The sequence below is a fragment of the Triticum urartu genome, chromosome 2A (genome assembly GCF_056163025.1).
Source record: "Triticum urartu cultivar PI428250 chromosome 2A, HENAU_Tu73, whole genome shotgun sequence".
Taxonomy (NCBI): Eukaryota; Viridiplantae; Streptophyta; class Magnoliopsida; order Poales; family Poaceae; genus Triticum; species Triticum urartu.
In genome coordinates, this window is record NC_141874.1 from 284,159,833 (window position 1) to 284,184,253 (window position 24,421).

A 24,421-nucleotide genomic window follows, 5' to 3' on the forward strand; every position below is an offset into this window, starting at 1 on the left:
AAGGGAACACAAGGCTCTTTTTACTCCTTTACCTTATGTCCTTCTGATCTGAGTCATCCTCTCTCTTCTACTGTCAGGACCCCGATTCCAAGTCACATCGATCTAGCCGGTAACACCTCATATTACTTTGCAGCCTCACGCACGGTATTCCCACGGGTGTCGCCTTACCATGGCCCGGGACCATTTGTGCCTTTTGGCTCACGTATATGATAGTGTCGCCAGAATCCATATGAAAGAGAACCCAGGCCGACATGGCTAGTCATGAACCCGAAGCGGCACTAACCTATGGCTAGTCATGAACCCGAAGCGGCACTAACCTATGGGGACAGGCATACATGAATCACATCGAACATGTAGCACTGGGGTAACAGGACTCGGGGAACCCGGGCTGTAGCAGGCTAGGCAGGACTCCGGACATCACCGCATGACATTTCCCCGAAGGGACAGACACAAGAACGAAGTGAAACACATGCCGGCCAGCCAAGTGTTCCGGAGCAGTAGTGCTGGGCTAGCAGGACTCCGGTGAACCGGGCTGTAGCGGACTACTATGGCTCATGGAAGCACAAGACTACATTTCCCCATAAGAGAGGCTGCTAAGGATAAACAACTAGATTGTCGGATCCCACACATACCAAGCATTTCAATCATACACACAATATGCTCGACATGTGTAAATACAACATGGCATCACAACAAGACTCTACGACTCAAACATTTATTCATTAGGCTCCGAGAAGCGAGGTATTACAATGTAGGATCAAAAGTATGTCTAGTGGGGGGTGATTAGACTACTTGACCAAATAAAAACTTAACCTTTTCCCAATTTTAGTTCTTGGCAGATTTTAGCTATTTTAGGACAAGTCAAGCAATCATCACATAATTCAAGCAAGCATGCAAAGAGTATATAGGCAGCGGAAAGTAAAGCATGCAACTTGCAAGAATGTAAATGGAAGGGTTTGGAGAATTCAAACGCAATTGGAGACACGGATGTTTTTCCCGTGGTTCGGATAGGTGGTGCTATCCTACATCCACGTTGATGGAGACTTCAACCCATGAAGGGTAACGGTTGCGCGAGTCCACACAGGGCTCCATCCAAGGGTAACGGTTGCGCGAGTCCACACAGGGCTCCACCCACGAAGGGTCCACGAAGAAGCAACCACCCACAAAGGGTCCACGAAGAAGCAACCTTGTCTATCCCACCATGGCCATCGCCCACACAGGACTTGCCTCACTAGCGGTAGATCTTCATGAAGTAGGCGATCTCCTTGCCCTTACAAACTCCTTGGTTCAACTCCACAATCTTGTCGGAGGCTCCCAAGTGACACCTAGCCAATCTAGGAGACACCACTCTCCAAGAAGTAACAAATGGTGTGTAGGTAATGAACTCCTTGCTCTTGTGCTTCAAATGATAGTCTCCCCAACACTCAACTCTCTCTCATAGGATTTGGATTTGGTGGAAAGAATATTTGAGTGGAAAGCAACTTGGGAAGGCTAGAGATCAAGATTCATATGATAGGAATGGAATGTCTTGGTCTCAACACATGAGTAGGTGGTTCTCTCTCAGAACATATGAGTTGGAATGGTGTGTGTGTTCTGATGGCTCTCTCCTTGAATGAGAAGGAGGTGGAGGGGTATATATAGCCTCCACACAAAATCCAACCGTTACACAGATTTCCAATCTCGGTAGGACCGAATCAATAAGCTCGGTCGGACCAAAAATGTAAACCTAGTGACCGTTAGAGATTTTCGGTGGGACTGACATGCAACTCGGTAGGACCGATATGGTTAGGGTTTGGGCATAACGTAATCTCAGTGAGACCGATTACACAAACTCGGTGAGACCGAATTTGGTAATTAGCTAACCAGAGAGTTGGTCAGGCAAACTCGGTGGGACCGATTTGCTCTTTTGGTGAGACCGAGTGGAACTCGGTGAGACCGAGTGGAACTCGGTGAGACCGAAAAGTTACAAAGGGGAAACACTGAGTTTACGTTGCAATCTCGGCGGGACCGATTCGCTCTTTTGGTGAGACCGAAAAGTTATGAAAGGGAAACAGAGAGTTTGCAACCCCATCTCGGTGAGACCAAGATCCCTATTGGTAGGACCGAATTGCTAGGGTTTGGCAGTGGCTAATGACAAGTGAAACTCGGTGGCACCGGATAGGAAGAATCGGTAGGACCGAGTTTGACTTAGGGTTTAGGTCATATGTGGATATGGGAAAATAGTTGAGGGTTTTGGAGCATATCACTAAGCACATGAAGCAAGAGGCTCATTAAGCAACACCTCATCCCTCCCTGATAGTATTGGCTTTTCCTAAAGACTCAATGTGATCTTGGATCACTAAAATATAAAATGAAGAGTCTTGAGCTTTTGAGCTTGAGCCAATCCTTTGTCCTTAGCATTTTGAGGGTTCCACTTTCACATCCATGCCATGCCAATCATTGAGCTTTCCTGAAATAATCATCTTGGAATAGCATTAGCTCAATGAGCTATATGTTGTTATGAATTACCAAAACCACCTAGGGATAGTTGCACTTTCATACAAACATGGGTCTCATGACCCAACAATCATAGCATACAATTCAAGCACATGCGGAAGCTTAACATGTCTGAGTACAGACATCTATAAATGAAAAAGGCTGAGAAGCCTGACTATCTACCAGATACTGCCGAGGGCACAAGATTGTAGCTGAGGTATCAGGCTAAACGTTGAAGTCCACGCGATACTACTAGCGAGACTGAAGTCTCTCTGCAAAACATAAATTAAGCAAACGTGAGTACAAAAGTACTCAGCAAGACTTACATAAGAACTAGCTACATATGCATCGGTATCAACAAGGGGGGTGGAGTTTAACTGCAGCAAGCCAACTTTGACTCAGTGGCTAACCTGAACTACGACTGCAAGCAACTCTTTTGAGGTGGCGCACACGAGTCCACATATTCCCCATTCAATACACCACTGTGGATCCGCTCTCGTCTCCCTACGAGAAGGCCATCCATTGCACTCACACTTATCTTGCGAGTTTTAGAGTATCCACTTTCACTTGTCTATGAACTCTTATAGGCAACCCAGAAGTCCTTTACCGCGGACGCGACTATTCGAATAGTTTTATACCTTGCAGGGGTGTACTTCACACATGTTTCCACCACTTAGCGTCTGCACATGACATGTGCTCGGCAGACTTCAAGCGAAAGCCGACGTGGGTGTAGACCACGACCTGACTAACCACACAAGTCTCTAGTCCAGGTTTATCGCCTATTCGGGTTCCATCCGCGAGGAGATCCGGCCGGAGTTTCGCTCACAGCCCCAAACGATGTGTGCGGGGTTCCCGAGACACCAAACGGGCGTCCGGTACACCGTGCGACGGTGTATCTATCGCATCATAGCCCACCCCTAGGGCCAGCGCTACGCACGGCCGCCAACACATATCCTATAATCACGAGAAACTAGTTGCAACTCCTGGACAGAGGACGAGAGGGGTCAGTAAGTCGATCGGGGTCATATTTCAGGGCCCAATGTGTGGTAGTAGCTCTTTCATGGATCACAAACACAGAACTCAGTTCCTAAGGACGGCTTCAATGAAACAACCCACCATGTACTCCTACATGGCCTCTCATCGATACATTTACCAAATCGTGTTCAACACACTTAGCTCACACACAGTAGGACATGTTCACAACTTTCCAATTCATCCCCGATGAATCAGACCTGACACAAATCTAAGAAATAGCAGGCATGACAAACAAGCATGAATGAGTAGGCACATCAGGGCTCAAACAACTCCTACTCATGCTAGTGGGTTTCATCTATTTACTGTGGCAATGACAGGTCATGCAGAGGATAAGGGGTTCAACTACCGTGGCAAGTAACAGATGAATCGTTGTTGTCCTAATGCAGTAAAAGAGAGCATGAATGCAGTAAAAGAGAGCATGACTTTTGCTTATCATCAGAAATGGATGGGACCCATGGTAGGACCACTTTTGAAGATGATCTGACCAGAAATTACCGAGAAGGGTAGTCCATGGTTGAATGGCACAATGGCGGTGCAAGCTAGGAACAAAATGCTAATGCTGGGAATGATTTTGGTAACTGGGAGAAACACAAAAGAAGAGAGTGATTCCATCGTTAGAAAAGTTATGGCATAATCGAAGAAACTGAGAGTGGAACCCAATTAATGCCGACGATAAATCCTAGTGCTTGCACGTGCTCTCAAGAACTTGAGCATTTCCATATTCATCAAGGTTTTACCAATATTCGTGACAAGGATCCTGGCAACACAACATACTACCATGATGGACAATGGTGGAGGATGTAGATGCAAAGGAAGATAACACTTTCTCAGATTTCACCTTAGAGAGGCCAAGGGGACAAAATCTAGATGATCGACCGAGAGACATTTAGCACTCCGCTTTTAATGTTCTCCTTGATGTGCTAGCGTAACCCATTCATTGAAATGGTTTGGTATCTAGAACATCAAGTAACAGGTCGGACTTCGGAAGCTCAAGAATCCATAAGGAATAGCTACGGAGGTAAATCCTTTGAAATCCTTATGGGGATGTGGCCAACTTCTTCAATCAAGATACTACAATAATAGGTCTTCCGGCTGGGTGTGTTAGCCGTGACATCCACTTTACTGGGTTACACAGAGACCAATGTTATAGTTCTTGGGAAACATTCCAACCATCATATCTGCCTGAGATTCAGAGCTGGTTGGTGTCAGGATATTCCAAACTCATCGAGTCTAGAAAGAAAAAGATAGTTTGCAACACAATCGACGAGACGACATTGCGAGATCCTCGGGAAATGGACTATCTAGTAAGCTCCAAAATATGAGCTGGTTTGCTACAAACATGTGAACACGTTGTCCGAGACAAGCGTGACCACGTGGTAGTCTTATAATAAAATACTACCAAGTTCAAGTTGGGGAACCATCATCAAGGATAACGAAGTCCTAACATAAGTCATGATTAGCTCTTATGAAGGAACTCCTTCTCCTTGAACAAATCAGTCAGTGGCTTGGTGTGCTAGGGACACATATATAATGAAGGTTGCAAGTCTACAGACCACAGAATACTTCACACGTATGCATGACTAATTTGGAATGATTCTAAAGGAAGCAACATTGACTTTCTCGAATTCACGGCGGCAACTTGCATAAAATGCACACGAACTGGAGAGTCACTTCTTACATCCGAACATATGCTTCATGAGCTAGCATGAGGAGATGCTTTCAAAAGTTTCCAACACTATCTTAATGTTCAACAAAATCATGGAGAAGATAAAAATGTTGCTGATGGGCTCAACAACAATTCATCCAGGTTTCCATGAAAAAGGAATTCCATAATTATGGGAACAAGTGATAGCACTGGTCAGACCCAAAAGATATAATGGTGTATGCTCAAGGGAAATCCACGAGCAAGACAACATTACGAACATCATTGGTTCTGATTTGATTTGAGGATAGCCCATACTCAAATCAAAGTTTTGACAAAACAATAGATCCAACAACTGACCATGAGGACCAATTGATGAAGATATCATATTTCTTCAACACACACACACAACCACCAAGATATCCCTTTAGAATGAACTAGATTCGGCAAAGCTTTTATCTTCCAACTCTCCAAGTTGTTGTTTAGCTTAACCAACTAGCTCGGGGGTATCCAACACAGATTCTTGGAGAAGGGATGGTTCATAAGAAACCAACTTGATCACGAACTCAACTTGGCGGTCAGGTGACGACCTGGTGATACTTCCAAAAAGGTATTAAGAAAATCATGAACCACCGATATGCTACTAAGCTCGAGAATAATCTTGCTTTTCAGGGCAAGACGATATGATCAAAAGAGCGAGGGATTGACACAATCCTAACTCATGGATCGAAGAGTGCAACAGAAATAAGGACTAGGTAGCACGATCAATCCTTAGGGTGATGATTCAATAACCAACACACTAAGAATGAGGTTATTGTCCATTTAACTACCAAGCAACAGAGTCACTGGGAGTATTGATTTCACACATCACGATTCACTTATCAGCATTCTGGTTGTGAAAACACGGAACCGAGAAATGAATAATGATGGCGAGAAGTATCACTGTATCAAGGGTTCATAAGATGGTGTGCAATTCCCATGACAATCTCAATATAAAGATGGTAATACCTCAGGGTAGAACAGACCAAAGCTTGATTGCATTCTGATCTGCGGAATACAACTACTTTGACCCAATCCTGGATACGGATGAGGTACTGGAGTTTGTTTCTCCTACTCATTCCGAACAAAATGGCTTGACGAACCACAAGAGTAGTAGGCACCAATGAACACTAATGCACAACCACTCATGACTATCAATTGATAAACGAAAGGATATCAGGAACGGGAAGAAAGGATTTGCAAATGCATCAGACTATTTAGAGACCTAGGATGACTCGGACAACATAACGGCTGTAAATGCTCAATAGATTTGAGACATCCTGCAAAATGGTGGCATAACCACTTAACATCACAATATCAAAGTTCTGAGATGATTTTCCAACACATAGAAGTAGTAGGAACCGAACTCGGGCTTGAATCCAACAATCCTAATAGTCTACAGATTAGCAATACGTGATCCTGATAGAAAGATGAGAAGCCTAGTTCTTAATCCCCGTAGAAGAGAAGAGGTTGACCCAGATAAGAAGGCCATGAGGTATAAGGAGTAAAAAGAGACTTATGTTCCCTTCCCCAATCAATTCCCTTACATAACTAAAGCATTTCTAGACTCAACTTCGACCAGTTTGGCTTGGTAATCCTACAGGCAGTCAGGCTCTGATACCAACGCTGTCAGGACCCCGATTCCAAGTCACATCGATCTAGCCGGTAACACCTCATATCACTTTGCGGCTCACACACGGTATTCCAATGGGTGTCGCCTTACAATGGCCCGGGACCGTTTGCGCCTTTTGGCTCACGTATATGATAGTGTCGCTAGCATCCATATGACAGAGAACCCGGGCCGACATGGCTAGTCATGAACCCGAAGCGGCACTAACCTATGGGGACAGGCATACATGAATCACATCGTACATGTCGGTCAGCAGCGTGTGAATCCGGGCTGTAGCACTGGGCTAATAGGACACCGGGAACCCGGGCTGTAGTAGGCTAGGCAGGACTCTGTACGTCACCTCATGACATTTCCCTGAAGGGACAGACACAGGAACAAAGTGAAACACTTGCCGGCCAGCCAAGTGTTCCGGAGCAGTAGTGCTGGGCTAGCAGGACTCCGGTGAACCAGGCTGTAGCGGACTACTATAGCTCATGGAAGCACAAGACTACATTCCCCCATAAGAGAGGCTACCAAGGATAAACAACTAGATTGTCAGATCCCACACATAGCAAGCATTTCAATCATACACACAATATGCTCGACATGTGTAAATACAACATGGCATCACAACAAGACTCTACGACTCAAACATTTATTCATTAGGCTCCGAGGAGCGAGATATTACAAACATGGGTCTCATGACCCAACAATCATAGCATGCAATTCAAGCACATGCGAAAGATTAACATGTCTGAGTACATACATCTATAAATGAAAAAGGCTGAGAAGCCTGACTATCGACCAGATCCTGCCGAGGGCACAAGATCGTAGCTGAGGTATCAGGCTAAATGTCGAAGTCCATGCGATACTACTAGTGAGACTGATGTCTCTCTGCAAAACATAAATTAAGCAAACATGAGTACAAAAGTACTCAGCAAGACTTACATCAGAACTAGCTACATATGCATCGGTATCAACAAGGGGGGTGGAGTTTAACTACAGCAAGCCAGCTTTGACTGAGTGGCTAACCTGAACTACGACTGCAAGCAACTCTTTTGAGGTGGCGCACACGAGTCCGCATATTCACCATTCAATACACCACTATGGATCCGCCCCAGTCTCCCTAAGAGAAGGCCATCCATAGCACTCACACTTATCTTGCGAGTTTTAGAGTATCCACATTCACTTGTCTATGAACTGTTATAGGCAACCCAGAAGTCCTTTACCGTGGACGCAGCTATTCGAATATTTTTATACCCTGCAGGGGTGTACTTCGTCACACATGTTTCCACCACTTAGCGTCTGCACACGACATGTGCTCGACAGACTTCAAGCGAAAGCCGACGTGGTTGTAGACCACGACCTGACTAACTGCACAAGTCTCTAGTCCAGGTTTATCGCCTATTCGGGTTCCATCCGCGAGGAGATCCGGCCAGAGTTTCGCTCACAGCCCCAAATGATGTGTGCAGGGTTCCCGAGACACCAAACGGGCGTCCGATACACCATGCCACGGTGTATCTACCGCATCATAGCCCACCCCTAGGGCCAGCTCTATGCACGGCCGCCAACACATATCCTATAAACACCAGAAACTAGTTGCAACTCTTGGACAGAGGATGAGAGGGGTCAGTAAGTCGAGCGGGGTCATATTTCAGGGCCCAATGTGTAGTAGTAGTTGTTTCATGGATCACAAACACGGAACTCAGTTCCTAAGGACGGCTTCAATGAAACAACCCACCATGTACTCCTACATGGACTCTCATCGATACTTTTACCAAATCGTGTTCAACACACTTAGCTCACACACAGTAGGACATGTTCACAACTTTCCAATTCATCCCAGATGAATCAGACCTGACACAACTCTAAGCAATAGCAGGCATGACAAACAAGCATGAATGAGTGGGCACATCAGGGCTCAAACAACTCCTACTCATGCTAGTGGGTTTCATCTATTTACTGTGGCAATGACAAGTCATGCAGAGGATAAGGGGTTCAACTACCGCAGCAAGTAACAGATGAATCATTGTTGTCCTAATGCAGTAAAAGAGAGCAGGAGCGAGAGAGTGGGATTGTATCGGAATGAACAAGGGGCGTTTTGCTTGCCTGGCACTTCCGAAGATAGTATATCTCTTCATCAGTGTCATCAAACTCATCATCGGAACCATGTCTATCGAGAGGGGACAAATACCGACAACAGAGAAGGAAAACACAATCAATGCAATACACAATATGATGCATGATCATGGCATGTCAATATGCTGTGTTTGGAGCTAATGCAACTAGCAACATGTTAAATGGAGTTGGTTTGAACCTTAGGTTCAAATTCAAACTCCATATGTGAGGGTTTAAATGCCATTTATATGATTTGGCCTAAACAGCAGCCATAAGTTGTTCCAACATGCATGAAACCAATACAGATGGATAGATTGGATTTTTATGATCATTTTTCATATATAATTTATTTGATTTGGAGCTACGGTTGATTTACTATGAATTTTAGAAGTTTTAACTATTTTCTGGAATTTTCTGAATTATAATTAATCCAGAAAATGAGTTATGGCGTCAGCACTACGTCACTGTGACGCCAGCAGGTCAACTGACCCGGTCCAGGTCAAACCTGACCAGTGGGGTCGACACGTCAGTGACACAATTAACTAACAGGGTTAATTAAATCTAACTAATCAAATTAACAACCACTGGGCCCACTGTTAGAGTCAGCGCGGAGGTAATTAGTCCTAAACTAATCTAGTCAAGGGCGGGGCCCACGTGTGTTGACCCTAGGGAGGTCAAACCCCGGTCGAACAGGTCAAACCTGCCGGTGACTCGACGTCGGCGAGGCCCGAGACGGCGGCGCGGCTCGGAAAACGCCCACAGGGCACAGACGAGGCCGTTCTTGGGCTCGTTGGAGAGCTCTTCCAGGCGCGCATCGGGTGATGGTGGAGACCGTGCCTATGGTGGCCGGAGCAGACGACGGCGAGCACGGTTGCGGCCGCCGGAGTTCGCGCGTGGGTGCGGGCAGTGCTGCAGTGCGCGAGCTAGCGAGCTGAGGTGCTAGCGGGGGCCTACGCGATGTGGTGAGTGGGTTGGACACGTCGGGCGAACCATTTGGTCACCGGAGTCGTGTCAGCGGCGAGCGCAGGCGGCGGCGGGTTCGGGCGTAGGCGGTCTGGTGGCTACGGAGGCCTACGGGGAAGAAGAGAGGGATGGGCAGGGTCGGAGGCTCAAAGCGAGTCGGACGAGGAGGTCAGCGAGCTCGGAGACGGTCCGGAGCAGTCGGGGCGGCAAGGAGGATCTCCGGCGACCGACGAGGAAGAAGATGATGTTGGCGGCATCACAGGGCGACCCAGCTCCCATGACTCAGTGAAGAAGATGAGGACGACGTGGCAGAGCTCTCGGACGCGTAAGGGGAGCAAGGGGGTGGTTGTGGCCGCGCGAGCGCTGGTCGGCGGCGACGGCTTCGCTCGGGTGAGCTAAAGGGAGAGAGCCAGGGGAGGGGAGAGAGAGCGGCGAGTGAGGGAGAGGGGACAGGGGCTTCGGGGCATCTCCGTGGCGTCGCTAGAAGGGGCCGGGGAAGCAGGAGGTGGCCAGAGCAGCGTCGGCGCTCGCCACACACCTGTTTGTCCTCCTGGCAAAGGAGGAAGATGACAAGGGGGCGCTGGTGGGCTGGGCCGCCAGCTGGGCTGCCAGTAGGCTACAGTAGCGGGACGCAGGTGGGTGGAGGTAAGTCCTTCTGCTCTGTTTTATATTTTCTGTTTGTTTTCTATTTTCTGTAATTTGTTTTTGATTTAGTTTTCAAACTAAATCAAATTTACTGCTTCTGATAAATACTGTGTGGGCTAGTTGAGCTATTACAGAGTCCCACACAAATTTACAGAATTATTGGACTTATTTTAAATATATAGCAAATATAAATCCAATGCAAATAGTTGTTGCATTAACTCCAAATGTCCAACATAAATATTTATGAGCTCCTAAAAATATTGGTTTGAATTTTACCTCTGGCCAATATTTTCAGGGAGAAACATGAACATTTTCTTGGACCTATTTGAAGAAATTTTTATCTTGGTCATTTTCAGAAATGATTTCTGAGGCTTTCACATGTCCCCATTTCAAAATCATTGAAATTTAAACATGATGCACACATGACTAGCTAGTCTAGGTCATACAAGAACTAGGGATGTGACATCTACGGGGGTTAAGAACTAGGCTTCTCTTCTATCTCTCAGGATGACGTGTTACTAAACCGTAGTTGCCTAGGAATGTTGTGTTCAGGTCTCAGTTCAGCTTCTACTACTTCTATATGTTCATAGCTGGCCTCCAAACCTTGTTACTGTGATGTTGAGTGGCTATGCCATCATTTTGCAGGATTACTCAAATATCTTTGAGCATTTATAACCGTTATGCTATCCGAGTCATCCCAGGTTTCTAAACAATCTGATGCATTTGCAAATCCTTTCTTTCCGTTCCCGATGTCCTTTTGGTCAGAATAAGCACACTAATCAATGAGTTGAGGTACTTTGTTGTCTTGACATATATGTTCGAGCTATTATTATGACCCTAGGTATCTTAGAGAGTCACCTAGCAATCTAGCAATGCTTTGTATTCCCGGTGTGATGATTCTGGCCATTGTTCTCGAAAGCATCCTGTGATGCCATTTAGTAGTAGGTATTCTACTCTTGGGTTCCTGACCCAAGATTCACTCGACTTACCTTCTATTGATAGTGTTTGCTAGTTCCTTTAGGATATTAGTAACCTTTGTGATAGTCCTCGAGGTTCGTGGTATTTTCTACTTCCAAGTACCATGGACTGCTTATGGCAGAAGTTCTTTTGAACCAAAAGATCACAATAAGAGTGCTCTTGATGAGTTCTTCGTTCTACATTGTGAATCTGCCAGTTCTACCTTTCTACATGGGTTATCCACAAAAATGTTGAGCTTAGCTCGACATACTAATCTATGCATCCACAACTCAGAAAGATATATGTTCCTTGAGTTGTCCCTCCTTGGTTGTTTCTGACCTTCGTCTATCAATTGATAGTCGAGGGTATATCATTGCATTCGTTCATCAAAGTCTATCATTCTTGTGGTCTGTCAAGCCATTCTACTCCAGAATGACTAGGAGAAAACAAACTACAGTACCTCATCCATATCCAGGATTGGGTCAAAGTAGTTGTATTCCGTGGAACAAAATGCCAACCCAGCTTTTGCTCTGTTCTACCTTAGAGTCTTACCATCTTTATGTCAAGAATGCCATGAGAATTGCACTACCTCTTATGAATTCTTGACGCAGTGATACTTCTCGCCATCATTATTCATTCCTCGGTTCCATGTTATTGTAACCGGAACGCCGACAAGTGAATCATGATGTGTGAAATCTATACTCCTAGCGACTCTGTTGCTTGGTAGTTAAATGGACAATAACCTCATTCTTAGCGTGTTGGTTATTGAATCATAACCCTAAGGTTGATCGTGCTACCTAGCCTTATTTCCGGTGCACTTTCTGATCAATGAGTTAGGATAGTGTCAATCCTTGCTTATTTGATCATATCGTCTGGCCATGAAAAGCAAGATTGTTCTCGAGCTTAGTGACATAGCGGTGGTTCGTGATTTTCTGTATATCTTCTCGGGAGTATAACCAGGTTGCCACCTGACCGCTATGTTGAGTTTGTGATCAAGTTGGTTTTCCTCTAAACCACCCCTTCTCCAAGAATCTGTGTTGGATATCCCTGAACTAGTTTGATAAGCTAAACAATAACTTGGAGAGTTGGAAGATGATGGCTTGTCCGACTTAGTTCATCACTAAGGGATATCCTTGTGTGTGTGGGAGTTGAAGAAAGATGATATCTTCCTCGATTGATCCTCGTGATCAGTTGTCGGTGCTATTATCTTATCCAATCTTTGATTTGAGTGTGGGCTATCATCAAATCAAATCAGAACCAACAATATTCGTAATTTTGTCTACTCGTGGTTGACTCCTCGAGCATACACCATTACATCTTTTGGTCTGACCAATACTATCACATTTTTCACATAATGGTGGAAGTCTAGTGATATGGAAATTCCGATGAGTTGCTGTTGAGCCCATCAGCAGCATCTTGTCTTCCCCATGATTCGTGTTAAACATTAAGCTAGTGTTGGAAACTTTGTAAGCATTTTCTTCATGCTAGCTCATGAAGCATATTTTTGGATGAAAGAAGTGACTTCCTCTAATTCAAGTGCATTCTATGCAAGTTGCCGCCCTGAATTCAAGAGAGTTTATTTTTGCCTCCTCTGGAATCATCCCAGGTTAGTCATGCACGTGCGAAGTGCTCTATGGTTTGATAGGCTGGCCGCCTCCACTCCATATGTGTTCCTAGCACACCAAGCCACTGATTAATTTGTTCGAGAAAAATGAGTTGATGTGCGAATACTAGTTCATGTACAAGATTCCAATATCCTCGATGATGGTTCCCAACTAGAACTCAGTAGTGTTTTGTTGTAAGACTACCATGTGGTCATGCTTGTCTGGGACAGAGTGTTCACATGTTTGTAGCAGAACCAGCTCATGTTTTGGAGCTTGCTATCGTAGTTCATTCTCGAGAATCTCACAACGCCATCCCGTCGATTTGTGTTGCTACCTTTCTTTTTCCAGACATGCTTTCTGAGATATCCTGTTACCAACCAGATCTGAATCTCAGGCAGGTATGATGGTTGGGTCATTCCCAACATTTGCATTTTTTCCCAGCTTGCACCCCAGTAATTGTTGTCCAGGATCATCTTCAAAAGTGGGCTTACCATGGGTCCCATCCATCTCCGATGATAAGAAAAATTATCCATTACGTTGTCTTCAACAAGGTAGTCCACATCGTCCACCCTAGCCCGAGTATGTCATTCTTTCGAACTCCTTCAAACGTTCCATTAAGAATTGCCTCAGGATGGTATGAAGAGTTTCAATGATCTATGGATCAAAAGTAATTCTTTTTGCCACTTAAGGGAATAATCCTACGAGTCACCTCCTCTAGGGTGCCACATTATGGAATCGTGGTAATTATCTCCTCGCTACTTTGAACCCATCCGCCATCTTCTTAAGTGTGGAATAGTTGCCTACCAAATCAAACTTCACCATCCGTTACTATCCATCCGTCTTGATGTATGTTTTGTGTCCCAACTCAAGAGATGTTTCAACGTCTCACTCCATGAGTTGATCTTGAGTGCTCGTTCTTCGAGGAAATCGTTTCATGTAGAGTTTCCTTCTGTCGCCATCCTGTTGGATGAAGATCTCGAAAGCAAAGATGTCAAGGTCAATATGAAGCAATGAATCAACATCCTCGAGAAGGACATCTGGATCGTGAAGATTGTGTTAGCTTGTGTCGCTCTGTCTTCCTACCACATGACTTGAATCTTGAGACGAGATTCTTGTTTAGTGGGGGTGAGTTGTCACAGCCCTAGAATTGTTTGCAATAGTTGCATAAGAGAGCATCCATGCATCATGTCTAAATTCTGAAACTTGAATTGAGGTTAGTTGAAACCCTCAGAAATCATTTCAGAAATAATCAACGTTAAAAATATTTTCAAATGAGTCAAAGGAAATGTTCCTGTTATTCTGTAAAAATATTGGCAAGAGGTAAAATTCAAACCAATATTTTTAGGAGACAGAAATATTTATTTTTGGCCACTTGAGTTAATCCAATAATTATTTGCATTGGATTCATATTTGCTATATATTTAATATGGTCCAATAATTCTGGAAAATGGTGAGTGGCTCTCAATATATTATATCTAGCCAAATGATAATTTCCAGGATAAAAAAATGGTTTGGTCTCTGAACTAAATCTAAACAGAATAGCAAAAATAGAAAAACAAAAAAAGGAAAGGCCTACTTGGACTTACCTGGCCGGCCCAGTGGACAGCCAGCCCACAAGGCCCAGGCGCCAGTCACCCCTAACCTCCTGCCAGTAGGCAGGAGGGCGTGTGGCCGCGGCGCGCACGCACGGGCTTGGCCAGCTCCTGGTTGCCGATGTTGCTGGGGACGGCGTCGAGTGCCACGACACCCCCTTGACCCCCCTCTCGCTCTGGACCCCCTCCTCCTCCTCTGCTCTCTCTCTCCCGCGAGCGACCACGAGCACCCGAGAGCGCCGACGAGCACCACCGCGGCCATCGTCCACCCCTTGCCTCGCCGATACTTCTAGAAGAACCGCCGCACCTTCCTCTTTGTCTCCACCAACCGCCTTCTTCGTCGCATCTGTCTGGCGATCACCGCGGTCAATTCGTCGTCGACAACGTGCGCCCGCCCTCGCTCTCGCGCTCATTGGACTTGCTGTCAGCAACTGCCCCGAACCCCTCTTCTCCCCCTCGCATTCGCATGCTCTAGCCCCATCCCCCGCCATGGCCGCAGCTCGCCGGCGCTGCGTCTGTCATCACCGTCGGTAGCAGCCCCGCCTGGCTAAAACGAGCACGGGGAGCTCCCAGGAGCCCAACGCGGCATCAGCTCGCTCGCTAGCGCGCTGCAGTCCTCGCGCCCGTGGAGCCGTAGCTCCGGCAACCGCCGACGCTGCTCCCGGCCACCCCGCAGCCTCCCGCGTGATCACCTGGATGCGCGCGAGGATGGCCATCCCTCTGGTGCCTCCAGCGCGTCGAGCCGACCCCTGTAGCGCCATCCCGAAAAACTCCGGCGATCCTCTGCCTTCGGGTTTGGTCGCCGGCATGCAACTCCGATGGCTGGTGACGTGGCGCCGTCATTAGCGCCTAACTAACCCCCCTAGAGTCAATGACATGTGGGACCACTGCTGTTTAAAACACGGGTTATGTTAAATAACCCCTTGTTAAGTCTCTATCTCACTGACACGTGGGCCCCGCCCCAGTTTAAATTTAGGTTAGGCAAAATATTAGTGCTAATTACCCTATGAAGCAGTTGAGACACTGACCTGTGGGGCCAACCCCCTTACTAATTAGTTTGCTTAATTTTAATTTAGATTAGCCATTGAGTCGCTGACCACTGGGACCCACTGGTCAGGTTTGACCTGGTCAGCCTCAGTTGACTCGCTGACATCATGCTTGCACAATGCTAACGCAGTTAATAATTTTCTGGATTAAAAATAATCCAAGAAATGCCAGAAAATGCCCAAAACTTCTAAAAATCATAGAAAATTATCTATAACTCCAAATGAAATAATTTATATATGAAAAATTATCAAAAAAATTCAAGGAATGCATCTGTACCATTTTCATGCATGTTTGAGCAAGTTAACCTCACTGTTTAGGATGAATCATGATTAGGGAAAATTTCATAATAGGTTTGGAGTTGGAATTTGATGTAGTTTTGAATTCCACTTCAATTAAAATGACTTTCTGTTGCATTAGCCTAAATCACAGCATATTGCCATGTCATGATCATGCATCATATTGTTGCATTGCATTGATTGTATTCTTTCTGTGTTTGCCGGTGATTGTCCCCCCCCCCCCCGATAGACGTGGTTCCGACGATTGATCGATGACACCGATGAAGAACTATATTATCTTCAGAACTGCCAGGCAAGCAAAACCCCCGTGTTCATTCTGATACAATCCCACTCTCTCGCTCCTGCTCTCTTTTACTGCATTAGGACAACAACGTTTCAACTGTTACATGCTGCGGTAGCTGAACCCCTTCGTCTACATGACCTGTCATTGCCACAGTAAATAGATGAAACCCACTAGCATGAGTAGGAGTTGTTTGAGCCCTGATGTGCCTACTCATTCATGTTTGTTTGTCATGCCTGCTACTGCTTAGAGTTGAGTCAGGTGTGATTCATCGGGGATGAATTTTAATGTGGTGAACATGTCCTACCGTTGAGAGCTAAGTGTGTGAACACGATTTGGTAAAGGTAGCGGTGAGAGGCCATGTAGGAATACATGGTGGGTTGTCTCATTGCAGCCGTCCTCAGGAACTGAGTTCTGTGTTTGTGATCCATGAACAGTTACTACTACACATTGGGTTTTGGTAACTCGACCCCTCTCGACTTATTAATCAACTCGATCTCTATCCAGGAGTTGCAACTAGTTTCTGGTGTTTGTAGGTAGTGTTAGTAGTCTACCAAGTGGCACCCGGTACAGGTGGGCTTGGGACAGACTAGGCACAGTGGCCCGGTGTACCAAGTGGCACCCGGATGGTGGGCTTGGGAACCCTGTACACATCGTTTGGGGCTGTGAGCGACACCCCGGCCGGATCTCCTTGCGGATGGAACCCGAATGGGCGATAAACCTGGATGAGAGACTTGTGTGGTTAGTCAGGCCGTGGCCGACTCCCTCGCCTGGCTTCCGCTTGAAGGTTGCCGAGGTACATGACGTGTACAGGGTGATAAGTGGCGAGAGCGTGTGTGAAGAAGTACACCCCTGCAGGGTTATCATTATCTATTCGAATAGCCGGATTCCTCGGATATGGAAACTTGGACCCCTTGCATAGTTCATAGACAAGTGAAAGTGGATACTCTAAAACTCACAAGATAAGCGTGAGTCCTATGGATGGCGTTCTCACAGTGGATCCATAGTGGTGTATTGGTATGGTGAATTTGTGGACTCGTGTGCGCCACCTCAAAAGAGTTACTTGCAGTCGTAGTTCAGGTTAGCCATTGAGTCAAAGCTGGCCTGCTGCAGTTAAACTCCACCACCCCCTTTGTTGATACCGATGCATATGTAGCTAGTTCTGATGTAAGTCTTGCTGGGTACATTTGTACTCACGTTTGCTTAATTTATGTTTTGCAGACAGACTTCAGTCTCTCTAGTAGTTCCATGTGGACTTCGACGTTTAGCTTGTTACCTCAGCTACGATCTTGTACCCTTGGGAGGGTCTTGTAGATAGTCAGGCTTCTGAGCATTCTTCATTTGTAGTTGTCTGTACTCAGACGAGTTAAGCTTCCGCATGTGCTTGTTGCTTGTATGCTCTATATGTTGGGTCATGAGACCCATGTTTGTAATATCTCGCTCCTCGGAGCCTAATGATTAATACTCTGAGTCGTAGAGTCTTGTTGTGATGCCATGTTGTATTGCACATATTGAGCATATTGTGTGTATGATTGAAATGCTTGGTATGTGTGGGATCCGACAACATAGTTATTTATCCTTAGTAGCCTCTCTTATGGGGAAATGTAGTCTTGTGCTTCCATGAGCCATAGTAGTCCGCTACAGCCCGGTTCACCAGAGTCCTGCTAGCCCAGCACTACTGCTCCGGAACACTTGACTGGCCAACATGTGATTCACTTCGTTTCCTGTGTCTGTCCCTTCGGGGAAACGTCACGCGGTGACATCTGGACTCCTGCCTAGCCTGCTACAGCCTGGTTTACCGGAGTCCTGTTAGACCAGTGCTACAGCCCGGATTCGCATGCTGCTGACCGACATGCTCGATGTTGATTCATGTATGCCTGTCCCCGTAAGTTAGTGCCACTTTGGGTTCACGACTAGTCATGTCGGCCTGGGTTCTCTGTCATATGGATGCTAGCGACACTATCATATACGTGAGCCAAAAGGCGCAAACGGTCCCGGGCCATGGTAAGGCGACACCTGTGGGAATACCGTGCGTGAGGCCGCAAAGTGATATGAGGTGTTACCGGCTAGATCGATGTGACATGGAATCGGGGTCTTGACAGGAATGTACTAGATATAGACCACATCCACTACGCTGCAATGGATGGCTGCCTTTGCTTCAATATCTACAAGGGTTGGATGAAGAGCAACAGCCAAGTGTGCGGTTCAAGCAAAGAAGTATTGGCCAAGAGGAATAGGGACAAGGATGAAGTCGAGGACGTGGGCGAGGACACCGAGTAAGGTGGCAGTGTCGTTGCTCATGGTGGTTCTAAACTTCTAATGAAGTGTCTACCGGATTAGTTGCATAGTTTAATTCCAGGTGTGCTTAGTTTAATTCGAGGGGTGTCTTGTGCTGAGCCCCCAGCAGAACTATGTTATGTTTCTTCTTGTTACTTTAACTCTTCAGTATGTACATACTATAGTATTTCTTTAATTGAATTTAGCACCCCAATTAAGCACATACTAGCTTTTTTAATAGTACTATATGCATGATTTGGCGACGAGCGCTCTCTATATGTACCACCTTTTTTTAATTTCATGTTTTGGTCCTTGGCGCAATCCATTGATAGTACTACTGTACAAAAGTATACATTTTTAAAAGGCTAGAGTACTGTTCATCACATATATAGCCAGTTAAATTCTCAAACTAGAATGACGTGCATGCCATGTAGTAAACCGATACTAAGGAAGTACAGTAAAAATGAGGTGATTTTACCGAGCGATCGACGGGGGAGCATGGCCTGTCATGCGGTCCCACATGTCATGATGTACCAAGGCGATGCGCGTGTCCCTCTTGAGGCAGAAGCGATACTAGTACGTGGTTTGAGATGATGGCGAACCGAAGTGTGAAATAAGGGTTGCTTCGTCCGTCTGGGAAAGTGCGGCATTGTGATTTGACGTCTCATTGCTCATTACTACTACTAGGCCGGTACGAGTGGGGTGCGTCCCCCTTCTTTTCTGCACTGTTATTTGGTGCTTGACACGTCGACCTGGTTGCTATATGTCCCACATGTCGGCCACAGGAAGTACAGAATTCATGAAACGAAGCGTCGACGGAGGAGTATACTACTACAGAATTCATGAAAGGGAGCGATTTAGTTTTGGAAAAATCTGTTTTTACGGAGTACTTACCCACTAGGGTTTATAGGGCTCATCTAAAAAACATTCGTTTTTCCATTTGATAAGTCTCAACTATACTCCCTCCGTCCCAAAATATAAGAACGTTTTTAACACTAACATAGTATCAAAAACATTCTTATATTCTGGGACAGAGGGAGTACTATACTAGTAGTAGTACCATTACATGTTGGATTTCAAGGTGCGTTAGATCACCCGACGCAAGGAGTGTCAAGAGGAAACTAACCAATGCATGTACAAGTTCATGGAAATTTAGTGTTCATTCATGCATTCGTTCTAATTAATGCCTCGGTAAACACAACTTCTTGACAAAAACGAGCGTACTAATTACTTATGCAAACTACGAAATAAATTCGACCACTCACCGTCTACCTTGGTTGGAGAGATTTTGAAATTGAGCCATAAACTGGAAAGGGGGAGTAGTAACTTTTGTCTCAATTACTATTTGGGGCATTGTATAGATGCAAAATGTATTTTTTATAGTGGCCTTGTATAAGTAAATGGAGGGAGTACTAACCAAAGTACGTAGTAGGGACGAGGAGTAAACGGAGGGAGTAGTAAAATTTTCTCCTTGGGCTACAAGACACTGCGATCGTGGGCGAGGGAGTGGGCGTAAGGCGTGGTAAGCAAGATTCACCTCATCCTGCGAGCCACCGCGCCCGTGGGCGGGGGAGACGGCGTACTAAGCAAGGTTCTCCTCGTTCTGCGAGTTGACGGGACACATCAAAAGTACTCCAGTGCATAGAGCCTTGCCTCTAAGGTAGGCCCCACATGGTTTGCCTCTTTTTTTAATTTAACATGACGCATCAAGTCGCAATTTGTTTGTTCACCCGTGGTAGACGATCCTCCCTCCCACAAGTGGACAACCAGTACACGTGCCAAATTACCACGTGGGCTGCCTTTTTCGTACAGAAATGAGCTCTACCATGTACCCGCGCGGGTGTGTTTGGGAAAGAGCCGGGAGTACGAGCGCCATGCGTGCACCTCTTCTCTTCGTGCACGTCCCCCACCTACGTGGGTGTGTGTGAGAGAGATACAAACCTAGACGTAATGCGTCGTCCATCCCCATGCCTCCGGCTAGTCTGACCACCAGTCACCACCACGCCCCACTCCTCCTCGCCTTATCTCTCATCTTTCTCCCTCCATTTTTATATACAAGGGGCCACTATCAAAATTAGAATTTGCAGATATACAAGGCCACTAACACTAATCGATGCAATATTAATGGTGTTTGCCTCGTGGTACTAGCAAAGGAGGACATTAATTATCCCTTGCATGCATGTGGGAGTTTTTAAAAAATGCATCTTGATGTTCCGTGCAATGCACGGTCATCTTGCTAGTCCATGAAAACAACACATGGCAAAATTCCACGGCGAACGAGGGATTTGAATCTGTTGGGAGGGGCTGTTTGGATCTTGCCCGGGGTAGCCAAAATATTGGCGACTACTTCGCCATGGCCGGCACCGGCTCGAGTTCATCCTAACATTGCCCTCTTCTATGGAGCCCATGCGGGGTTGACGAAGGTCCTCGCAACAAAAGGATCTGGCAAGACACCTGCTGTGTACGCCGGCATCGCCTCCGCGGTGGCCTTCATGTGACCCAAGCGGCGGCGGCCTCTCGTGTTCTACTTCTCCTCAATGATGGCGGCGGACGCGAGGGCGCTGGCCACCGACTCGCCGCTCTCCACGCACCCGGCTTCTGTCGCTGCTTGCATGGCGCGGCCGCCGGCATGGGAGTCTCGGCCACAGAAACGGGAGACGCGGTATGAGGCGGCAGCATGGACGGCAGCAATGACGCCCGTGTGCCGCTCCTCGTCGAGCTGGCTTGGAGCGGCGAGTTGCTAAACTGCGCGCCGGCTTGGGGTGGCAACTGGCTCCATCGGGCGAGGGGAGGGAGGTAGATCAGCGAGCTGCATAGCTCGTATCTGGCGGGCTACCCAGCCGGCTTGGATGCGGAATAACTACTCTTCGTAAGCCATTGTAAGAGTGGACAAAATGGTGGAGGAGATAGGGGAGCGGTGGAGGTGTGCGATTCTTGGCCGGCATTTGCCCTCGTTTAAATAGGAGATTAAATAGATGGCGGACGGGAGGAGCTCGGCCGGCGTTGCGTTTAACACCGGCCCGGTCATGAACGGACGTGTGTCCAGAGGGGGTTTCTCGGCTTCCACACTGGCGGGTTTCATGGAGGCATTTGAATGCGGCACGGAGGCTTGTTCAGCCGGGCGTGCCGCGAGTGGCGCCCTCAACTCTGACCTAGGACACCACACCGTTCTTCCACTGACGTGTGGGCTCTTTGGGTGCATGGCCTGCATGTTAGTGACCCAACGCAGGCAGTGCACAGCAGAGGAACCTTTGGTGGGCCAGGGCGGTCACAAGCGGGCATTTCATAAACCGATGATTGTTCATTGAGTGTGACGTCATCTTTTTCATGTAGATAAGCCTACTATGTTGATAGCCCGTTCGATACGTTGTGATTCATAAAGACCGCTGCAAACATCAATGTTCTGCTTATCACAGATAAGATTGATTACTACCCATAACAATCCATGTCCTTAACAAAGGGTGTATGCATGTATAGGTTTAACGTGTGTCTTGCATCGTGTGCTGTGTGCATGCAGGCGTGCGAGTATTGCGTGAGTGCAAGGGTACGTTTCAGTGTTGCATGCATGGGTGCGTACGTGCGTGTGTTCGTGAGTGCATGTGTACGTGTCAGTGTTGCACGCCAGTATGCGTGCATGTGTGGTGTCAGTGTTGCATGCCTACATGCGTGCGTGTCTTGCGTGCGTGCATGTGTATGTGTGGGGTGAGGCTACATGTCAGTCGACTGACTTTTTCATCTCTGGTCATTAGATTTTCCAGCCGTTGGATACGAAATCAAGGGCCTCCAGTTTATCATCAAACTCCACCCCCCGGAGCCGCCAGCCACCACCGGCCGAACCGCCAGCCCCCGCCGCCGCACCGGACATCCCTCTAGCCCCCCCCCCCCCCCCCCGCCGAGCTTTTTCTCCAGGGATCCCCACCCCACCGCCCAATGAACGCCCCAACCACCGGTGACTACCAACCAGAGGTCTCACGACTTCGAATACCCGCCGACCACTAATTTATTACCATTTCTGGCCTTCGTATACGCACTGACGGGTGGGCCCTATGGTAATGTGCGCTGCTGAGTGTGGACCGTTTGACTGGTCAATTGATCGTGTTATCAACAAATTACGGGGCTGTATGGTGAGCCAGTGACCGTACGATCACCCTAAAATGTACTCCTATTTTATTAACACAGTACAGACTCAAACTACCATTTCTTTCTTTCATATACGGGCTGACAGGTGGGCCCCACGGTTACGCGCCCCGATGGTGCAACACTAGTTGCGCCGCGTGGAACGTTTGACTGGTCAATTGATTTTGTCATCAACAAAATACGGAGTTGTACGGGTGAGCCAGTGACCGTATAATCATGATATTTATTTGTTTAACACGGTACAGACGCAAGGGCTCATATATACGCGCAAGCACTCACCGCTATAAGCGCACACACGCGAACCTGACCCCTATGAGCACCTTCGAGAGAGTGGGCCAGCATATATGATCTTGAGATTTTACGAAGTCACCTTAGGTGCCTCGGGGTTGAGTGGAACTTCTCCTCCCACTGAACGTACGTCACCGGAAAATACTAAAATTAACACGAGATAAATGCGAGCACCGGGACTTTAACCTAGGTGGGATCGACAAACCACTTGTCAGATTTCGGGTTCTGGCAGACCCTTGAGGTTCGAACACTGGGGTGCACACGGAGATTTTGCCTTCTACCTACCTGCACCCCACCACCACGCTAAGATCTAAGCTATGGAAAGAACAGCACAAGAGACACAGGGTTTATACTAGTTCGGGCCACCATTGTGGTGTAATACCCTACTCTAGTTTGTGGTGTGGTGGATTGCCTCTTGGGCTGATGATGATGAGCAATACAAGGAAGAACAGCCCCGCAAGGGTCTGTTCTTGGCTGGGGATGAACTGCTAGGAGGAGTTCAGTCACCCTTCTCTCTCTCTCTCTGCGTGATGCTACTAGATCCAATCCCAGCTTGTTTCTGGATTGGCCGATCCTCTCTACCCTGGGGGTGGCTAGTCCTATTTATAGGCAAAGGCCCTGGGCCTCTTCCAACATATTGAACGGGAAGGGCGCCAACAATTGGCCATTTTGAAGGGGAACATCTGGTACACTTATCCTGACTAAAGTTGGTCCTCGCTTGCCACAGGCTCGGGTGGTGACGCTGGCTTGGGCTCCACAATGACTTCCTCCCTGCCGTTGGGCTCGTCTTGTTCTTGTTGCACCGAAACGGGTGCCTTTGCTTGATGCTCTCACCTGCGCTTGCTCCCTTTGCACCAAAGAGGAAAGGAGGACACTGCGCGGGCTGGCGCCCGCCTGGCACCCTTGGTCGTCATAGCTTGCGTCACGGGCACCTCGTGAGGTACCCCGCCTTGATCTCTCCGCATCCTCGCGAGCCAGCCTGATGAGGCCGTGCCTGAGGAAGCACCATGTCGTCCTCCCCACAAGGCTTGGCCCCTCGCGAGGGTCTTGGGTCTGTCTTGATGAAGATGGGCCACGCTGGGCCCCCCTTTGAGCCATGCCGCAGGCCGCAGGCAGGCAAGTCTGGGGACCCCCGTTCCCAGAACGCCGACAGTAGCCCCCGGGCCCAAGGCGCGCCCGGACTTGGTCGTGCAGGGAGGTGATAGGGCAAGAGCGAAGCGCCGTGGGCCCTAACAGCCTGCGGCCTTGGGCGCCGCGTGGCGGTTGATTGGACGTGAGCGCCTCCACTTCCCCATGGCGCCTCGGCAACTACACGGATCGGACAAGTCCCTGCATGCAAAGCGGGTCATGATTACCTGCGATCGTGGAGGTCGACGGTTGGCCTTCGCCAGCCATAAGTACGGAACGTCACGCGCCC